Source organism: Gopherus flavomarginatus, chromosome 15 (assembly GCF_025201925.1).
Source record: "Gopherus flavomarginatus isolate rGopFla2 chromosome 15, rGopFla2.mat.asm, whole genome shotgun sequence".
Classification (NCBI taxonomy): Eukaryota; Metazoa; Chordata; order Testudines; family Testudinidae; genus Gopherus; species Gopherus flavomarginatus.
Window position 1 is genome coordinate 17,402,604 of NC_066631.1, and position 20,199 is coordinate 17,422,802.

The 20,199-nt window shown below is 41.6% G+C and overlaps 1 protein-coding gene across 3 annotated transcripts in view; it reads left to right on the plus strand.

Moving 5' to 3' along the window:
• The first annotated feature begins 4,179 nt into the window (after nt 1-4,179).
• TANGO2 (transport and golgi organization 2 homolog) overlaps nt 4,180-20,199 on the plus strand; it is an 83,539-nt gene continuing 67,519 nt past the window's right edge. The window contains exon 1 of one of the 3 annotated variants that reach the window (XM_050924113.1): nt 4,180-4,271. The gene's annotated coding sequence lies outside the window, so the exon portion shown is untranslated. Of the gene's footprint in view, nt 4,272-20,012; nt 20,099-20,199 lie in introns of those variants that run through there. The other 2 variants (XM_050924112.1, XM_050924116.1) reach the window with 2 other exon arrangements.

Sequence of the window (20,199 nt, forward strand, 5' to 3'; positions counted from 1 at the left end):
TCCTCTAGTCTGGTCACTGGCTGCTAGCGCAGTTTGGCATTGGACAGCATGCGTGTCCGTCAAAGTGGAATTAACCTCCCCTAGGGGTGAGAGAGAAGTTCACTGGTCCCATTCCGTTTGGGAATATATTATGATTTAATGCTTTTAATTTGTTTAATCACTTGAAATACGATGGTGATTAACAAAAAGATCAAAACAAAACATGGCACTGAAAATCCTTCTGAAGCACCATAGATTTGCACTTTGTAGATTCTAAAGCACATGTAACAAACTGAAAAGGAAACAAGACATCTGGATAGCAAGAACTTTTAGCCCCGAAGTCCAAGCAGCCAAACAAATAGGAGCCTGATCTTGCATTCAGATATCTCAAATCTGCACTGATTTCAGTGAAAGTCTTGAGTGCCAAGATATAGGATTGGGTTGCACAAGGATTTATGGCACCAGCATAATACATAAACTCAGCATCACCAAGTCCAAGCATTCACATATTTAGAGGGGCCGAAAATCAGTCTTTTAAAAATTCATGATTTTTAAACAAAATTAAGATTGTTTGCCCTTTTTTAAGTCTTGAAATTTCACTTATCACATTTTCAGGTTTTTTCTCAATCTGACACCCCCTGAAAATCAGGCCCTTTTTTCCTGCTCTCAGATTGGGCAACCCAAAATGGAGGTACCCAAAATCACTAATCACTCTGAAAATCTCAGTCTTCTTGATAAAACCCTTGTGAGATACAACAGTGTAATTGTATCAGAGGGGTAGCCGTGTTAGTCTGGATCTGTAAAAGCAGCAAAGAATCCTGTGGCACCTTATAGACTAATAGACCTTTTGGAGCATGAGCTTTCATGAGTGAATACCCACTTCCTCAGATGCATGCAGTGGAAATTTCCAGGGGCAGGTATATATATGCTAGCAAGCAAGCTAGAGATAACTACAGAACCAGTTTCTCCTCTCTTGGTTTTCACACCTCAACTGCTAGAACAGGGCCTCATCCTCCCTGATTGAACTGACCTCGTTACCTCTAGCTTGCTTGCTAGCATATGTATACCTGCCCCTGGAAATTTCCACTGCATGCATCTGAGGAAGTGGGTATTCACCCACGAAAGCTCATGCTCCAAAACGTCTGTTAGTCTATAAGGTGCCACAGGATTCTTTGCTGCTTTAACAGTGTAATTATAACTTTGCCGATGGGCAAACTCTGTAGTAAATAATGGGCCTGATTCTGTAAGAGCCCTCTATCTGGAATTTCCCTTGGCTTCAGTAGGACTTATGTACATAGTGCTTGTAGGATCTGGCTAACTAAACCATCAGTGTCAAGTAACATATTCAGCAGAAGCCTCACAACAGCCTATAGGCCATGTCTTCTCTAAATCACAGTTGTTTGAAACATTTCCCCTCACATTCACAATTATGTAACACCGTTGTGGCTATAATTTTCCATATAGGTAGTTACTGTAAAATTAGGAAAGTATAATGTATTCTTTTAGTTCTTGCAATGTAATGAAACATCTAGAAATAATCAGGAAGAGCCAGTACCATGTGACCATTCAGTTCTGTAGACAACCAGCAAGTGCTTCACAGACCACCAGTGGCCTATGAACCCCTTCCTCAGAATCTCCACCACTTCTTTCACTGAATGCACTCAAAACAAACACGTGATCAGTATCCACTTGAGAATGGACTATTGTAATTTGGTTAGTAATAGAAGCTACATGCAGTTCCTCAAAAGATGGAGGTTGACAAAGGACATAATAGCAACTAGGGCTTTTGAGGGAGAAAAAAAATACTATAGGCACAGGAAGTAGAAGCAGGGGATTAAATGGGCAATAGCCTCACTAAATCTAGTAGAGTGACCAGATGTCCTGATTTTATAGGGACAGTCCCGATTTTGGGGTCTTTTTTTTATATATGCTCCTATTACCTCCCACCCTCTGTCCTGATTTTTCACATTTGCGGTCTGGTCACCCTAAAATCTAGCTACCGTTACCGGTCTGCTTTTGGGAAACCTCCTTAAACAAAGTCTTCAAATGCCACAGTAAAACTAATCAAATTTCTCAAACATGTAGAAAACAGGCAAACATGTGGCTTATCAGTGAAAGACAACACAGTTATCTACATTCTCAAACTCAGAGAGAATTTGCCTCTTCCTCTTCTCCAGGGATGCAACTTCTACTGATGACATGCAAAGCCTTAACATCTGAGGATTTTTAATAGGTATCAAGCAAAGAAGCATTTCTAATTTGGTTAAATACTTTCAGCAAGAAAGAACTGCTGTCCCAGATTCCTTAACTAAAATACCTTATTAGCATCTTACAAAAACATAGTCTTATTATGGGAAGGGATACCACACCAAAATGCTAAAATAGAAGAACATGACCAAACTATCACAAAGACAAAATATCAAGTTTCCATGGAACACAGTTCATTCAAATTAAATTCAAACTTATTCAAGGTACCATCCTTATTAAGAAACCTCCTGTCTTAAAAGATCACCCTTAAGTATCTCAGCATATTTTATTTGTCCTTTATTATAGATCCACCTCTGGTAAACAACCAATATGGTTGGTCTCTCGAGTGATAGCTTATGACATGTTTTACTGTACTCTAATCAACCGTTCTAAAGCATTTTCTAAGACATTACTTCCCAGTAGAGATTTCTTCTGCTTAATGTCAAAATGGTCTGCTAGATCTCCTATAAATGTGCTAAATAAAACCCACTAGAATGCAATAGATTTTTTCTAAACAATCTTTGGCCTTAATGCTGCACGTTACCGTGTAACTGCTGTCAGGCACTGTGTCCTCTCACCTCTCCTTGACTTCAAAAACTGTACAATTAACTAATCAGCTGCAGAGTCAGGCACCTTGATAGACTTGTGTAACTTGCCTTATGTTAAATTTGGAAAGCTGTGTTTAAATAACATCTTCGAAATTCAAATCTATTTTTCTCTACATTTATGCATGTTGAAGTTTTATTGTGCATATCAGCCTAACATCCTGGTTTAGATCTAATAGCATGAATAGCTCTTGCTATTTTGGAAGCTCTTTTCCTTTCATAGTGCTTCATATTAAAGAACTGTTTTCATACCTTCTGTATACTGGGCTTGATTTATCCTCACCGGATAGGTATTAGCCCTCGGAGAGAGAAGTCAGTGTTTCTACTACTACCTTCCCCTGGAGGCTCTGCCAGAGGGCAGTTTGAATTTACAGCTGAGGTTCCGTTGAAGCCATGCTATTGCCATTCTCTGCCCAGAAAAGCAGGCAGAACCTAAGTGTTTAAGATCTTGTTTGAAACCCCACATGGTAAATTCCTTGAGCCACTATTTCAGTTTGGGCAGGTGAACAGCTGAGTTGACCCCATCCTTGTTTAAACCTGCAGTTCTAGGTAGACTTATGAAGGGATTAATCAGTTCTGGCCATGCTGTGTTTGACCAAGTAACTGAGGACAAAACCCCCTCTTTATTTCCCCATTCTGGGATAAACCAAGGTCCTACCCAGCACCCAGCTCAAAGTAAGTTCAGGGCTCCTCAAATGTGACTGGGGGATGTAAGGAGCCTTTCTGGCAAGTGAGACTAGCTGGACCACAGCCATCCTGGCCACATGCCACTGAGGGAAGTGCGGCAGGGGTGTAGAGCCCTGAAGGGCCATATCTGCATGCTGAGGTGGCATAGAAGGGGTATCATGCAGTGGACAATGAGGCCTGGAGGGCATCACACCTGAACAAACTTCCCCGCAGTCAAAGTTAGTCAACACAGAGGCGTGTGACGTGACTGCCAGCAGCCATGCTCCATCTGCCTGTGCTTTGCAACCCCCACCCTCCCAAACAAGAGGGCACCTGACCAGGGCTGTTGGGCTAGGGGCTACCACCGCCCAGGTAACCCCTGTCCTGGGTCCGTCACCAAGGCCCACAAGGGCGGGAACTGCTACGGAGAGAGGACACGGGGGAAACCGTTGGCGAAGGAGCTGAGGTAAGCGGAGCGAAGATTCGTGCGGGGAGAGAGCCCACAGAACGGAAGAGCCGCACCAAGGCCTGCGGCGGGGAGGGGCAGACTGAAGAGAAGAGCCGAGATTTGGAACCTCGCAGGAGTCCTACTTGAGCGACACGGGAGCGACCCAATGAGAGGTCGGGGGAAAAAAACAGAGGCTTACGTTCCAATAGCGTGCGAAGAAGGAGGGGCCTATGAAGCCAATGGGTGTGTCTGTTCTTACGGTGTCGCCTTTTCCCGGAAGTGTGTAACAGCCCGAGGAAACGTCGCTGTTTCGCTGTGTGTGCTGGGTGAGTGTGAGAATATCAGCGTCTCGCTGCTCCAGGGGGCGTGGGGAAGACCCTGGAGCTACCGGGCTGTGAGACTACAGGGGCCGTTAAAACTCGCCGTCCGGGTAGCCTGTCGAGTCAGAGTTGAGGGATAGGAGCTTGGGTCCCGTCCGCAGCGCCCTGTAGGCGAGCCCCCTAGTCACCGCAGCTTCCCCCATGGGAGGAGTCCCTAGTGGTCTCCCACAAGGGTTTCAGGCTCAGAGAGGCCCTGGGTGATGTCCTCCAATAAGACATTGATTCTCAAACTTTTGTACTGGTGACCCCTTCCACACAGCAAGCCTCTGAGTGTGACCTCCCCCTTATAAATTAAGAACACTTTTAAAATATATATTTAATACCATTATCAATGCTGGATGCAAAGCGGGGTTTGGAATGTAGGCTGACAGCTTGTGACCCCCCCCCCCCACACACACATAATAACCTTGTGACTTCCTGGGAGGTCCTGACCCCAGTTTGAGAACCCTTACGATAAGAGAAGGATGGTCTTGTGGTTAGGGTCTTGGGTGATGTGGATTCATTCCTGGCTCCACCACTGTCTTCCTGTGGGGCCTTGGGCAGGTCACTTAAACTGCCCTGTGCCTCAGTTCGCGACCCATAAATGGGGCTGAGATCCTTTTCCTACCTCACAAGGGTGTTGAGGATGCAGACTGGCAACATTCATGGTTTATCACAAGTCTTGTTCTGTGGCTCATAAAGCTCCAGCTACTGGAGTCAGATGGTCACCTGAGGATTTTTGCTTTGGAAAAACAAATCATTTAAGGAAGCTTGTGGTTGCAGAGAAGTCTGAACTCTAATGAACTTTGATGACTCAAACACCAGAAGGCAAATAAAAAGGACCCCAAATTATTTTTTTAAAATCTCCTGCTTTACCTAGTCTGACTTTTTTGGTCTTGCCTCATGATTTTTGAATGGTTAGGGTTGACAGTACTAAGATTATTGAATTAACTTTAAGTAATGACACTTATACTCTGTTGGTATATACAGTAACTCCTCACTTAACATTGTAGTTATGTTTCTGAAAAATGCACTTTAAGCTAACGATGTTAAGTGAATCCAATTTCCCCATAAGAATTAATGCAAATAGTAGGGGTTAGGTTCCAGGGAAAAAAAATTCACCAGACAAAAGACATTATATACGTATACAGTGTAAGTTTTTTTAAATAATTTTAAACAATTTAATGCTGTATTCACCAATGATGATTGTGAAGCTTGATTGAGGCAGGGGCGTAGAGGACTTGCCCCGTTCCACCCGCCTGGTTCTCCTGCTGGGGAGCGGGGTCAGGGGCTTGCCCTCTCCCTGTCTGGAATGCTGGCCAGGTGGAGTGGGGTAAGCCCTCACCCCTGCTCCCTGGCTGGAACACTGGGCAGAGTGGGGAGAGCCAAACAACCTTATAATGGAACATTGCACAACTTTAAATGAGTATGTTCTCTAATAGATCAACAACCTAATAATGAAACAATGTTAACGGGGACAACTTTAAGTGAGGAGTTACTGTAATTATCTAGTTAGATGGTGTTTGAGTACAATCCTAGCTGGTATTGGTCTGAGATTGTGTCTTTTATTTTCTGTTTGTGCCATGGAGTTCTGGGATGTTTATTTTTCAAGCAAGTTGACTTGTATCACAGTGTGTCATTTTAATGCCATGTCATGACCCTTATATTGTGATATAGTGATATTGACAGTTTCACACTGAGTAAAGTAGTTGACAGCAAATAGTTAACGTACAGGAGGCTTTACAGAAAATCTTTGTAGGTACCACTATTTATTGTGCATCCAACAAAGTGGGTATTCACCAACGAAAGCTCATGCTCCGAAACATCTGTTAGTCTATAAGGTACCACAGGATTCTTTGCTGCTTTCACTATTTATTGGTTGACTGTATTGTTTGGTCAACCCTTCTATAGGCATTGATGTTATTGTTTCGACAGACCGTTCTATGGTTTAGAGTGAATGACAATATAATTATACCTGAGGGAATGATGGTATAATAATGTTCTGAGACATAATTATTTGCTAAGTGGTTCATTGTCCATTGATGAATCATGTTGTTTACCTTGAATAACACTTTAAACTACTTAACAGGCATCAACATTACTTCAGTGGGGATCCACCAATATCTTTTAGCTTATTAGCTTGCATAAGTATAGTTCTGAAGTGACCCATGAGCCTCATCAGTCAATAACATTTTGGATCAGATTATTACCTCAGTTCAGCAAAAGGATCCAATCATGCAGAGTCCAATTAAAATCAATTTTGTAACAGTAACCTCTGATTATTATAGATGAAAGAATAAGGGATAAATATTTTCTTTTCAGTTTTCGATGCCCTTGAAAGCACTTCTCATAGTAAGTTTCTACTTTGGTGCATGCCCTTTCTGAGGCACTCGAGGGATGTCTGTCGGTAACAGCAGCAGCATAGCCAAAACTGAAACTAATAGGCATATTGTGCACAGAGAATCACGATGGTAGTTCTGAGCATGTTTGGCATTCTTCTTGAGATGGCATGTACAAATGATGCTACTAAATGCCAACAGGGAGCAGAAAAACATTAATTCTAAATGTGCATGAGTAGTCAACAAATACTAATAAAATGTTCACATGTGTAAGCACACAGTGAAAGTAGTAATGATATAACAGCAAGCTTCCAAGTAAGTCTGGCTATGTAGTTGTACAGAAGTTAACAAGAGTAACTATGGAAATGGAGTAGCAATATTATCACTCCTACTGGGAAATCTAGCATAATTACAACATCTGTTTGCTACACAAGTAATCAGAAAAGAAAACTGTTGTCTTTGCATGAATTGTATTAATTTATTGTTTTGATGATGACCTATTTTGATTGAATTGGACTCCTGGAAATCTGTAAGATAGTATTTTAAAAATATTCAGGTTAAAAGGAAAATCTAGAGGAGAAAATGATTACAGTACACTAACTGTGATGAGCTTCGTAGTGGGGAGGGGAGAGAGCCTGCCATAACCAGAGCACTACTTTTTTGAGACAAAACCTTTCATCAGCATCACAACTGTATGTAAAAAGAGATATTTCAGGGGTGGGAGGCAAATCTTAAAATTAACTGAAGGTGAGCTGCAGGCATATTACACATTATTTTGAATAGCCTCTTCCAAGTTTATCTGACATTGCCAGTTCCAAGGGTTCAAAAATCATGAGTCAGGCCCCAAAAAATCACCACGGGGTTTTTTAAATTTGTGCGTTTTTTTAAGTCAATAATAATGTTTGGGTGCTTTTAATTTACCTTTTGATTTTTGAGCCAGTTGTGTACAGTTGGATTACGTTTCCAAACTCTTCTCTGACTGCAACTTGAGGGCCAGAAATTTTTTTCTTAATTGAAAACTGCAATTCTCCCCTAATTATCTGAATCCAGGATCTGAGGCTTTAAGAAACAACAAATATTGAGACATGATAAAGTCATGAGTTGACAACATATTGGTCATCTCATATCTTTAGAACAAACGGCAAAAATATATTAAAGCCAGCCACTATTCTGGCAGTATACGTAGAGATAATAAGTGGAAAGACATTTGGGCTCTCACTGAAGAAGACACAATGAGTGTGAAAGTCAATCTATAGGGATGCTTATTAGAATCTGTAATCTTGCCCTATTAGTGATAGGTAGGCAGAGATTTGAATTCCAGCCAAAGGCAGATTTCATGCTGTTGCTTTGTTATGCTGAGTTAAAACCCACTGAACACCTACTTTTGTAAAAGCAACAGTTGATTATTTTTAAGTAATTTTATTAGTGAATTAATACAATAAAACAGGATATTAGTTTCTTCTGTTTGCTTTTTAATTTTAAAGGACTGTCTTCTAAGATGTTAGAAAACTCAGCAATGTTGGCAACATAAATAAATACAAGTTCGTGGTCAGGGTCAAAATCTTGCCAATTGACCCTTCCACCATTGACTTCCACAAAACAAACGTTGCCAAACTGCTGTATCAGAAATCTGGTAACTTTTATAGCAGCTGTGATATAAAGGTTAAACAAAACTGTTTCTGGACCTCTGCATTTCTATAGTAATGAAACTAAGTTACTTTCAGTTCCAGTAGTGGATTTTAGAAAATTTACAGTGGCAAAACCCCAGTCTTCCTATGAATACTGTGTGCCTGAGTCTACCAGTAAAATGATTAATGAGTGACGATCTTAGTCACTGTCCCGAAGTAGCATGAAAGCATTTTCTAACACTTTTATTAGGCTTCCATAGACTATAAATGGTATTGTTATGGGTCTGCTGAGAGTTATGTTGGAGCATGTGGTATGAGGCACAAAGACAAATTGTCCCATTTCTATTGTCTGAAATACTACATACTTACTGTTTCTGCCATCATATACTGCATTGTAATTTACTTAAGCCTGATAACTTCTCATTATACTCCATGTTCTGGGTACATGTGCTCTGTTCTGGTATATGGCTCCTAAGAAAAAACATATGTGCGCACACAAAATTCTAAGGTCTTATCTTGTTAGCATTAAACTCAACACTTTTACTAATATAGAAAGTAGGTTGCTGAACTGCTTAAGGGGCCTATCCAGGTTAAAGGATCTTCTTTGGCCAGTTCCTAGTCTATGGGTACGTCTACACTACGGGATTATTCCGATTTTACATAAACCGGATTTATAAAACGGATTGTATAAAGTTGAGTGCACGTGGCCACACTAAGCACATTAATTCGGCGGTGTGCGTCCATGGTCCTAGGCTAGTGTCGATTTCCGGAGCGTTGCACTGTGGGTAGCTATTCCATAGCTATCCCATAGTTCCCGCAGTCTCCCCCGCCCCTTAGAATTCTGGATTGAGAGCCCAGTGGCTGATGGGGCAAAAATCATTGTCGCGGGTGGTTCTGGGTAAATGTCGTCAGGCATTCCTTCCTCCGGGAAAGCAACGGCAGACAATCATTTTGCGCCCTTTTTCCCTGGATTGCCCTGGCAGACGCCATAGCACGGCAACCATGGAGCCCGTTCAGCTTTTTTTTTTACAGTCACCGTATGTGTACTGGATGCCGCGGACAGAGGCGATACTCCAGCGCTACACAGTAGCATTCATTTGCTTTTGCATGATAGCAGAGATGGTTATCAGTCGTTCTGTACCGTCTGCTACCAGTGTAATTTGGCAACGAGATGACGGTTATCTGCCCTTCTGTGCTGTCTGCTGCTATCATGGGTGCCCCGGCTGAGATCGGCCGGGGGCGCAAAGTCAAAACTGGGAATGACTCCCCGAGTCAATCCCTCCTTTATGGTTTCTAAAAATAGAGTCAGTCCTGCCTAGAATATGGGGCAAATGTACTAGAGAAGCAGTGTATCAGAGAGCACAGCTTCTCCGTGTCAGATCCCGCAGAAATGATGAGCTACATGCCATTCACGGGGGTTGCCCCTGCAACAACCCCACCCGTTGCTTCCCTTCTCCCCCAACCTTCCTGGGCTACCGTGGCAGTGCCCCCCACCCATTTGTGTCATGAAGTAATAAAGAATGCAGGAATAAGAAACACTGAGTTTTTTTAGTGAGATAAAATGAGGGGGAGGCAGCCTTCCGGTGCTATGATAGTCCAGGTAGGACATAAGCAGTGTGGGGGAGAGGAGCCCAGCATCCCACCGCTATGATAGTCTAGGCAGTACAGAATCTTTTCTTTTCACATGAAGGGGATGGGGCTGATTGAAGCTCAGCCCCCAGTTGCTATGTTGAAGACGGTTACCAGCCGTTTTGTACCATCTACTGGGAATGACCGGGAGTCATTCCTATTTTCACCCAGGCGCCCTCGGCCAGCCTCACCTGAAGCCAGCCAGGAGCACTCAACGGGTTGATAAGAAGGACGGTTACCAGTCCTACTGCACCATCTGCCACCGGGAAGGGGAGAGGAGTGTCTCCCCTATGTCTACTTCACTGCTGCAGCATCGCTTCTACCAGCAGCATTCAGTAGACATAGGGTGACATTGAAAGAAGTCAAGAAATGATTTCTTTCCCTTTTCTTTCACAAAGGGGGGGGGAGTAAATTGACAAGCTATTCCCTGAACCACGCCGGACAATGTGTTTGAACCTACGGGCATTGGGAGCTCAGCCAAGAATGCAAATACTTTTCGGAGACTGCTGGGGACTGTGGGATAGCTGGAGTCCTCAGTACCCCCTCCCTCCCTCCATGAGCGTCCATTTGAGTCTCTGGCTTCCCATTATGCTTGTCACGTAGCACTGTGTAGCCTGTAGATTTTTTTTTCAAATGCTTTGGCATTTCATCTTCTGTAACGGAGCTTTGATAGAACAGATTTGTCTCCCCATACAGCAATCAGATTCAGTATCTCCCATACGGTCCATGCTGGAGCTCTTTTTGGATTTGGGACTGCATTGCCACCCGTGCTGATCAGAGCTCCACGCTGGGCAAACAGGAAATGAAAATCAAAATTTCACAGGGCTTTTCCTGTTTACCTGGCCACTGCATCCGAGCTGAGATTGCTGTCCAGAGTGGTCACAGTGGTGCACTGTAGGATACTGCCCGGAGGCCACACTAACCCTAATCCGATATGGTAATACTGATTTTAGCGCTACTCCTCTCATCGGGGAGGAGTACAGAAACCAATTTAAAGAGCCTTTTATATCGATATAAAGGGCCTCGTAGTGTGGACGGGTACAGCATTAAATCGGTTTAACACTGCTAAAATCGGTTTAAACGCATAGTGTAGACCAGGCCTATGATGTGCTATTGCCTTCTTGTACTCCATGAGCAGAGCATGCTACTGATTCTGAGGGGTTGGGGAGCATACCCTTGACACTATCTGTGGAATACCACAAGCTTCTCAGATGAAGTGTGTTTTACAAAGATTGGGTATGTATTAGAAGTCATCTTCAGTTTACAGAGAAAGAAATTGATATACAGAGCAGTTAAAATATGTCTAATTAACCTAATTTGAAAATATAATTTAGGCCTCTGCTCTAACCACTGAATAAATGGCCTCACTAAGCATCATGCAGCCCCCTATGATCATTTTCTTCCCTTTGCTAGATTAATTTTACTGGCAATCACGATTATGGATCTGAGGTTGACTGAGATGTGTTAGTGAATTTACTAAATATTTAGTGATCTATTTCTATTTTTTATCCCAGAGCTGTACTATGGGGCTGTTTCTCTTTTGTCTGATATGTTACTGGAGGGAGAAATCTTTAAGGATCCATCTCTCAAAACAGCTTCAGCTAATTTCTATTCTTCAAGGAGGAAGAAAACAAAGGGGTGGGATAAACTGAAAATTAAACAATCAGTCCTGCCAAAAAGAGGGGCAAAAAATCTGGTGAAGGAGATTGCAGCTCTCCAGAAACACAAGGTTGATCAGTGGAGGAGGACTGGCAGCATTCCTGAGAAATGGGAGCAAGAGAGCTTTCCCCATCCTTGTCTGCCAGTTTTTTAAATGCTTTCTTCCTACAGGTCAGGTTTGTTGCACTTTGCCTTCTTGGAGTGGGGGAGAGGCAGTATGCTGTGGATTTACCTCGTAGGATAGGGTAGTCCCAGAGGGATCAATTGATAAGCTGAAGATAGAAAGTATTAATGTTTACATCTTGTAAAGGAGCCCTACACACATCTTACGTACCACAGTCCTGTCAGTGGCAGTCTCTTGCTTTGTGCAGCTAATGTGGTCTTCGGTGGAGGGCTGACTTTTTCCCCTGTTTTGATAAAATTGTGAAGGGGCCAACCGCTGTATTTTTCCAACTCTTGAGCAATCTGGAAGCCTGCTGATGTGGTCTCTGTTGTTGTATTTTTTTGTTTTATTTTTTCCTCTTTATGGCTGACTTGTGCAAGCAGGGAACTTGCAAAATAAAAACCAGTGGTCAACAACACATTGTCTCATGGAATAGACCTTCTGTTTCCTTGGTAACAAGGCATCCAATAACTAAGCCCACTATTGGAAAACATAATCCTAACTGTACATATAAAACGATATGGTCTGAATTAGCTGTTACCACTCAAAGAGATCTTAGAGTCAATGTGCATAGTTCTCTGAAAACATCCACTCACTGTGCAGCGGCCGTTAAAAAAAGTGAACAGAATGTTGGGAATCATTAAGGGATATATAATAAGATAGAAAATATCATATTGCCTCTATATGAATCCATGGTACGCCCACATCTTGAATACTATGTGCAGATGTGATCACCCCATCTCAAAAAAGATATATTGGAATTGGAAAAGGTTCAGAAAAGGACAACAAAAATGATTAGGGGTACGGAATGGCTTGGATATGAGAAGAGAATAATAAGACTGGGATTTTTCAGCTTGGAAAAGAGACAACTAAGGGGGAAGATACGATAGAGTTCTATAAAATCATGATTGGTGTGGAGAAAGTAAATAAGGAAGTGTTATTTACTCCTGTCCATAACACAAGAACTAGAGGGGCTGGTCACCAAATGAAATTAATAGGCAGCAGGTTTAAAACAAACAAAAGGAGGTATTTTTTCATACAACGCACAGTCAGTCTGTGGAACTCCTTGCCCGGAAATATTGTGAAGGCCAAAACTATAACAGGGTTCAAAAAAGAACTAGATAAGTTCCTGGAGGATAGGTCCATCAATGGCTATTAGCCGGGATGGGCAGGAATGGTGTCCCTCACTTCTGTTTGCCAGAAGCTACGAATGGATGATGGGATAGATCACTTGATGATTAGCTGTTCTGTTCCTTCTGTCTGGGACATCTGTCGTTGGCCACTGTCAGAAGACAGAATACTGGGTTAGATGAACCTTTGGTCTGACCCAGTAAGGCTGTTCTTATATTTGCTCTTTATTAAATATCTTCAGTTACTTAAACAAATTGAGAAATTATATTTAGTTTAATTATTTGAGATGTACCTAAATAAGACACCTGCTGAGATCTGAACACTTGCAAACTTTTGGGAATTTAGGCTTTCTCCACGGAAATGTGTACAATAAACTGGATTGTTTCCGGTATTCTGTCCATCATGTAAATCAAGATGTTGAGATGGTCAAAGGCTCTGTGATAAGAAATAAAATGAGGTTATGAGAGGCCTAATGCAGGTTGCGTCAATTGAAGACAAGCTGAGGGAGGCTAGGCTATTGTGCTATGGGCATATTCTGTAGAGATCTGAAAGCTGTATCTGTTGGATGGCTCTTGAAATGATCATGGATGGAAGGAGACCAAAGACTCAGTGTGTGGACTGGACATCAGCTGACGTCGGAGCAATCTGCATGACAATCTGGCATATGATCATGTGTTTTAGAAGAAGGCTGTGAAAGTTGCTAACCAGAATAGGAAAGTGACAAGAAAGAAGAAGAAACTGGATTGTTTCCCATGATCCTAATTCAGTGGCTTTTCAGCTTTCATTTTTCAGACCACTTTTTAGATGTCCATTTAGGGAACCACCTCCATTCACACCAAACTCAAATCTCTCAATGTTTGGTTTCACAAACAGTTTAATGCTTGTGGACTGCCGTATAGTTCTCCATAAATTACAGGTGATCATTGACAACCACTTCTCTTACTGTTTGGAGTATTTCTGGACAGAAAGGTATTTTGTAATGGGACAATTTCTTCCAAAATACTGGACTGGAACACCTTGCTTTCCCTTATCTGTTACAAACAAACTTTTCTTTGAAAACCTGACTATTCTAAATGGGAAACCTCATTCTATTCCTAGTTAGATTCAGTGCTTTTTGCATATTGCATTTGGCAAGTAATTGGTCTCCTAAGTTTTTTGACACATTACCTAAAAAATACCTAGATGGATGTCACATTTTCCAGAGTTTAGAATAGAGGAATAAGATCAACACTTGGGGTATGTCTACATCTACAATTTTGCAGCGCTGGTTGTTACAGCTGTATTAGTACAGCTGTATAGGGCCAGCGCTGCAGAGTGGCCACACTTACAGCAACCAGCGCTGCAAGTGGTGTTAGATGTGGCCACACTGCAGCGCTGTTGGGCGGCTTCAAGGGGGACTTCGGGGAACGCGAGAGCAAACCGGGGAAGGAGACCAGCTTCGCCGCGGTTTGCTCTCGCGTTCCCGGAACCACCCAGCAAACCGCAGGGAAGGAGACCTGCTTGTTCGGGGAACGCGAGAGCAAACCGGGGAAGGAGACCAGCTTCGCCGCGGTTTGCTCTCGCGTTCCCCGAACCACCCTGCAAACCGCAGGGAAGGAGACTTGCTTGCTCGGGGGTTCGGGGAACGCGAGAGCAAACTGGGGAAGGAGACCAACTTCGCCGCGGTTTGCTCTCGCGTTCCCCGAACCACCCTGCAAACCGCAGGGAAGGAGACCTGCTTGCTCGGGGTTCGGGGAACGCGAGAGCAAACCGGGGAAGGAGACCATCTTCGCCGCGGTTTGCTCTCGCGTTCCCCGAACCACCCTGCAAACCGCAGGGAAGGAGACCTGCTTGCTCGGGGTTCGGGGAACGCGAGAGCAAACCGGGGAAGGAGACCTGCTTGATTACCAGAGGCTTCCTCAGGTATGCTGGGATACTTGCTTATTCCACGGAGGTCAAGAAAAGCGCTGGTAAGTGTCTACACTTGATTACCAGCGCTGGATCCTCTACACCCAAGACAAAACGGGAGTACGGCCAGCGCTGCAAACAGGGAGTTGCAGCGCTGGTGATGCCCTGCAGATGTGTACACCTCCTAAGTTGCAGCGCTGTAACCCCCTCACCAGCGCTGCAACTTTGTGATGTAGACAAGCCCTTGGATACCTACTTGTCTGCATTAGAGTTCTCGCTGTTGCTATCACCAGTGTAGTTGCATTGGTGGGAAGTATAATGAAAAAAACAATATAGACCAATATATCTTTCATTTCTCATCACTTCTACTCCCCCAAGGCATGTAATTTGATCTGTGCATCCTTTATTTCAGCTGGAAATTAGGGTGAAAAGCAGGAACTTCAGGGAGATCTGGGTTGTGACTATGAACTGAGCTTTTCTTGGTAAATACCTAAAATATCAAATGTGAATATCTTATCTTGCTTTGTCTTTTATACATAGCATAAAAATATTTTCATTGTTACCCTTATATAAAATAACCAATGTTGTGGTTTAATTTGAAAACAGTATTTATGAGAAGAGTTGCTTTTTACCTGCATAATGCTAGGTGCTAAAATCAATGTATATTGTTTAAGTTAGTTTAATTTACTATTATCAGTGATTTAAAATGTTCTATCTCACAATAGGCTATCCTTTTCTTTTAACTCTTGATTTAAAGGGGAATTTGGGTGGATTTTTTTAATCAATATTTCTAGGCATATAATTGGCAAATGCCAGAAAAGATAGTACAAGCAAATTGGTCTGGGTACCCCAGTTTGTAAGTCTTAGATGGCTGAACTTTTCTTATTAGGAAAAGATTGCTTTTAAAAACACATCCCCAAGTGGTGTATAGAATATGGATGAAAAATAAGACTATTGTCAAAATAGGTCAGCAAGCTCACCTGCCAAGGCTGACAGTTTTTCTTTATATTTCCACTGTTTTTAAAAAAGTTACTGAAGACAGTAGGATTACTGTGGGGCGGTAAAGTCAAAGATCCTGTAAATGCTTGAAAAATGAGCTGCTTTTGAAAATGGTGCTCAAATGTGTTTGTTCTCTATACTGAATTTGAACATGTTAAGATAGTCTGTATAGAACCCAGCATATTCTGTTCAATAAACTGCCTCTTGAGATGGGAGAAATATTTTCAAATCCACATCTTATTTACTTTACCATGGTGCCACCATATTTCTGTGGCTTAAAGCATAGCTTTTTGTTGCTGGTGGTTTTTATAAAAACAGCTCAGATCTATCTTGTCCAGTTTGTCTCTGTACAAACCACTGGGCTCAAGCCAAATGCAATTGAAACTGCTGTCAGATAGCTGCACAAAAGGAATACATGCTACATGAGAAGAATGCAAAGGGGAATTATTGAAATGGCTCAAACATAAGGCAGCTGTGAGAAGGGCTTTCTTGGTTGAAAGTGAATAAATGTTTTTGAATCTTTGACTTGTCAAATAGAACATACTTTCATAGTGTCTGAATTATATTTCAGTGTGCATTCTCATGGCACTAAGAATGGCACTGAAAGAAAATGGAGACAAATAGATTCTTCCTTGGGTTAGTGATATAGTGGTCAGTTAAGGCAAATTCAAAAGAGTGAGTAAAATAGATTACGTATTTATTGTTTACCACATAAAACTATCAGGATCTAGTAACTAATGAGTTTTAGCTGTCCATTAGTATGTAGCTTAAAGAACAGTTTCAGATCAGTTGTGTAGTGGTTGACATTGTAGTGGTAACTGACAGATGTTATTTATGATGGTTTATTTACAAAAACATGAAGCCATTTGTTATGCATTCTATTTCAGACATTTCTGTTGACAGTTCTTCAGAGCAAGATGGGTATACATAAAGTTTGTGAGCTAATTGTTCCTAATCAGCCAAATGGGTCTCAGCCAAATGATACTAAACCAAATGAAAAGAGAATACATATTTTGTGCATTTACCTTTTGAAGTGCGCCCCTCCTCCCGTGCACACACCCTTTCTTTGCAGACACCAGATCATGCATTTTAACAGACCCCTTGCAATAGAACGGCACACTGTGATGACTGATGACAGTCTGACAGCATAGAGTAATGATTAGTATAAGAATGCCAGTTACCTGCATTGTCACTCGTGTCACTTTCAGAATCAGCAGTGCATTTTGAAGCAGAATACTTAATTGCAGAATATTTGCAACTCTTGTTTGACTATCTGTTTTTGTCTGTTTGTAATAACCGAGTTCAGTGGTAGAAGAAAATTCCATTGTAGCAGTAGAAGGCTTTTGCTATCATTCCAACCTTAGTATCTTTCCTTTTGCTCACTAAAGACAGTGAGATTAGAGCCAAATAAACTCATTCACTCTTTATTTATGCTGAAGACCTTAAAGAGCCATCTTCAACTTTTTAATATTCATTCATTCTCTAGCAATAATGGGCCTATCGAACAGCGCAAATACTCTAGGATTTTTGTTAGAAGAGAATGTTAGCTTCATCTTTGTATCTTTATTTTGATTAACCTTTTCCCATTAAATTCTCCCCACAAACTGGAGAATGATTTTGTTTTGCACAATGAGGCATCAGTTTCACGTTTTCCTTTATTTTTGAGTGAAACTGGGAAATATGCTTCTGGGTGGCCTTACAATTTGTAATGCTTGCTATGGGATCTGGTTGCAAGTATCTTCCTGTTCTGGTCCCACTGCTGGAGGGAAAAGATTGGGCCAGTCTATAGAAGATAATGTGGTAGCACACCAGACAGGGAGCTGAGATGACCCCCCTCTCCAAGTTCTAATGCCAGCTCCATCAGACTTGTGACCATGCACAGACAGTTTTTCATGTGTCTGATTTTTGGGTAGCCACCTTGAGACACTTTGGGCTATTTAACTTCTCAGTGGAATCTTACTCAACATTTCTGCTCCCTGCATATATGCATATATAGTCTCATGTGCTGTACTAAGTGAAAAAAGTAATTTTTTTTTCCACTGTCTTAAATTACAAACTAACTTCCAGTCAAGATGGCAGGTCTGTGATGGGATAACTAGTGGAATGGTGATACCACAAGAGGCTAAATACTAAGAAATTGAGAGAGGAAGCAGCAGTAGTCTGGTTTAAAACCTTTTGTTTAACTTCAGTGAACAATATGTTGGCAAAATAAAAAAGCAGATGACTATTGGTGAAGTTACAGAAATATACAGCAATGAAAGGTACTAAACACTAACCCAGGCAGATAGTACAAAATCTTTGTTACGTAGAATTAAGCCTAGGATCTATTTTTAAGAGATCATCAGTTCACATATGGTAGAATGAAAGTTTGCTTTCCTGATCTAAAAAGTGGCTGCTATAACTTAGACAAGCCCCTCCTCACTTACAAGGAACAGTTTTTATATAACATCCAGAATTTACTTGTAGCTGTAGAAACGTAGACCAGAACTCAGCCCTAAAATGTTTACAGGTGAAGAGGCCCAACCTGTGTTGTCTGCTGAAATCAGTTTTATCATCTGTGCCTCATTCTCACTCCAAACAGGTATAGGCAATCTCCTGTCTTTAATATACACTTCCAGTCTCTATTGTATATCACTGTAAAATCTTCCAATAAACATGATTAAAGTATATGTGGGGCAGGTGCCTGGTCAATCTGAGCTGGAAGGTTGCAGAGCAGTGATATATCAAGATCATTCATATTACCTCTTAATTCATGCCTCTTCATATAGCTGTGTGTCAGACTGGAATTCATTGCCTACCAGAACTGTTATAATTCATCCTGAAAGCAATACCTCAACTTCTGTCTTTCCTGCTATTTAGAACTCCCTCCTGTTACACCATTTGCCTGATGAAAGTCACATTCCTTAACTGAGTTGTTTTTCAAGGCTCTCAGCCACACATCTCAGCTCTGTAGTTCTGTATTGAAACTTGAGTATTGATTCCTTATTTTCATACCCTATGTTTCCATAATTCCATAATTGTCTTGTAATTTTAGTTCAAAGCCCTTAAACTTTTATTGATAAGAAGCTTGTGGTCTGGATTCTGTTGAATTGATATCTAAAATTATTTTGAGCAAATGAAATAAACCTATATATCTATTCCTTCTCTCTTTCCCCCCCCCCTCCCCGCACCCCAGGCTCTTTAGGTGTGCCTACACAGAAAAGACAAACTCACAGTTAGCCCATGCCAGTCGACTCAGGTTCGTGGGGCTCGGGCTGCGGGGTTATTTCACTGCTATGTAGACTTCCAGGCTCAGGCTGGAGCCCAAGCAGGGTCTTAGAGCTTGGGCTGGAACCCAAGCCCATTTCTTAGCTGTATAGACATACCCTTTGTGCCTGAAGAAGTAATTTAGGGAGCTAAAAACACTTTGTAGGCTAGATCTCTTGATTTGGCTTCTTAAATGGATCCCAGAGGAACATAAAAAGCCCATCCAAATTTGTAAAAATAAATGCAAGTAGTAGAAGTACTAAACTAATGGCTCACACCAATTCTGTACCTCCAAGATCTGGAAAACACAGTGAATATTTGTTTCTTTGCCCTGCTTGCAAGAACAGAACAAATATAACACGAAAGCTTATGACCAAATAAATATGTTAGTCTCTAAGGTGCCACAGGTACTTCTCGTTCTTTTTGCTGATTCAGACTAACATGGCTACCACTCTGAAACCAGCTAGGGCAGTAACTGATCTATAGTGGTACTTCAGGATATGCGTATTGCAAGATGTGCAATAAGCCAGCTGCATTGAAGACCATCGTAAGGTAGAATGTTATGTAGAAAAGTCCATTTTTTCAAATGTAACTTAAATTATATTTATATATTTCTTTTAAAAAGCACTTCCAAAAAAGTGTGTAAATTCGTGTGTTTTGGTAAATTTGGTATTTTAGGCATGTAAGTAGTCCTATTGATGTCATAGTTAGTGTTCACAGGGTTGTCCCTATTAATCTTAAAAACATTTGTAGAAAGCTGTAACTGTCACACATTTAGATGAGACCCCACTGTATATATTTAAATGTACACATTTAGATTCCCCCCCATATTTTGCTTACAATATCAGACCAACTATGTAAATATCTAGCGTTTTTAAATTTCTGCTTAGACCTTTTGCCCACATCCTCTTTTGTTCTCCAGTAAACAACCAGAATTTCACTTCCTTCATCCAATAAAATGTTTGATTCTTAGACACAAGACACCCAGTTCCTCTGTGCCATAGCCTGACTGTCTGTGCTAGTTGCAACTTCCACTCTGCTTGGAGTCAAGCAGGTCAGTTCTTGTCCAGAGCTAATGACCTGAATCTGAATTGTGACCTGAGTCACAAGTTGGTAAGTAAGGCACCATTAGGCTTCGACGATGTTATATTTTGATAGCTTTTGTTTGTGAATTTTTCCCTCAGGAACTAGGTTAATCTTGAGTCAAGTCAGCT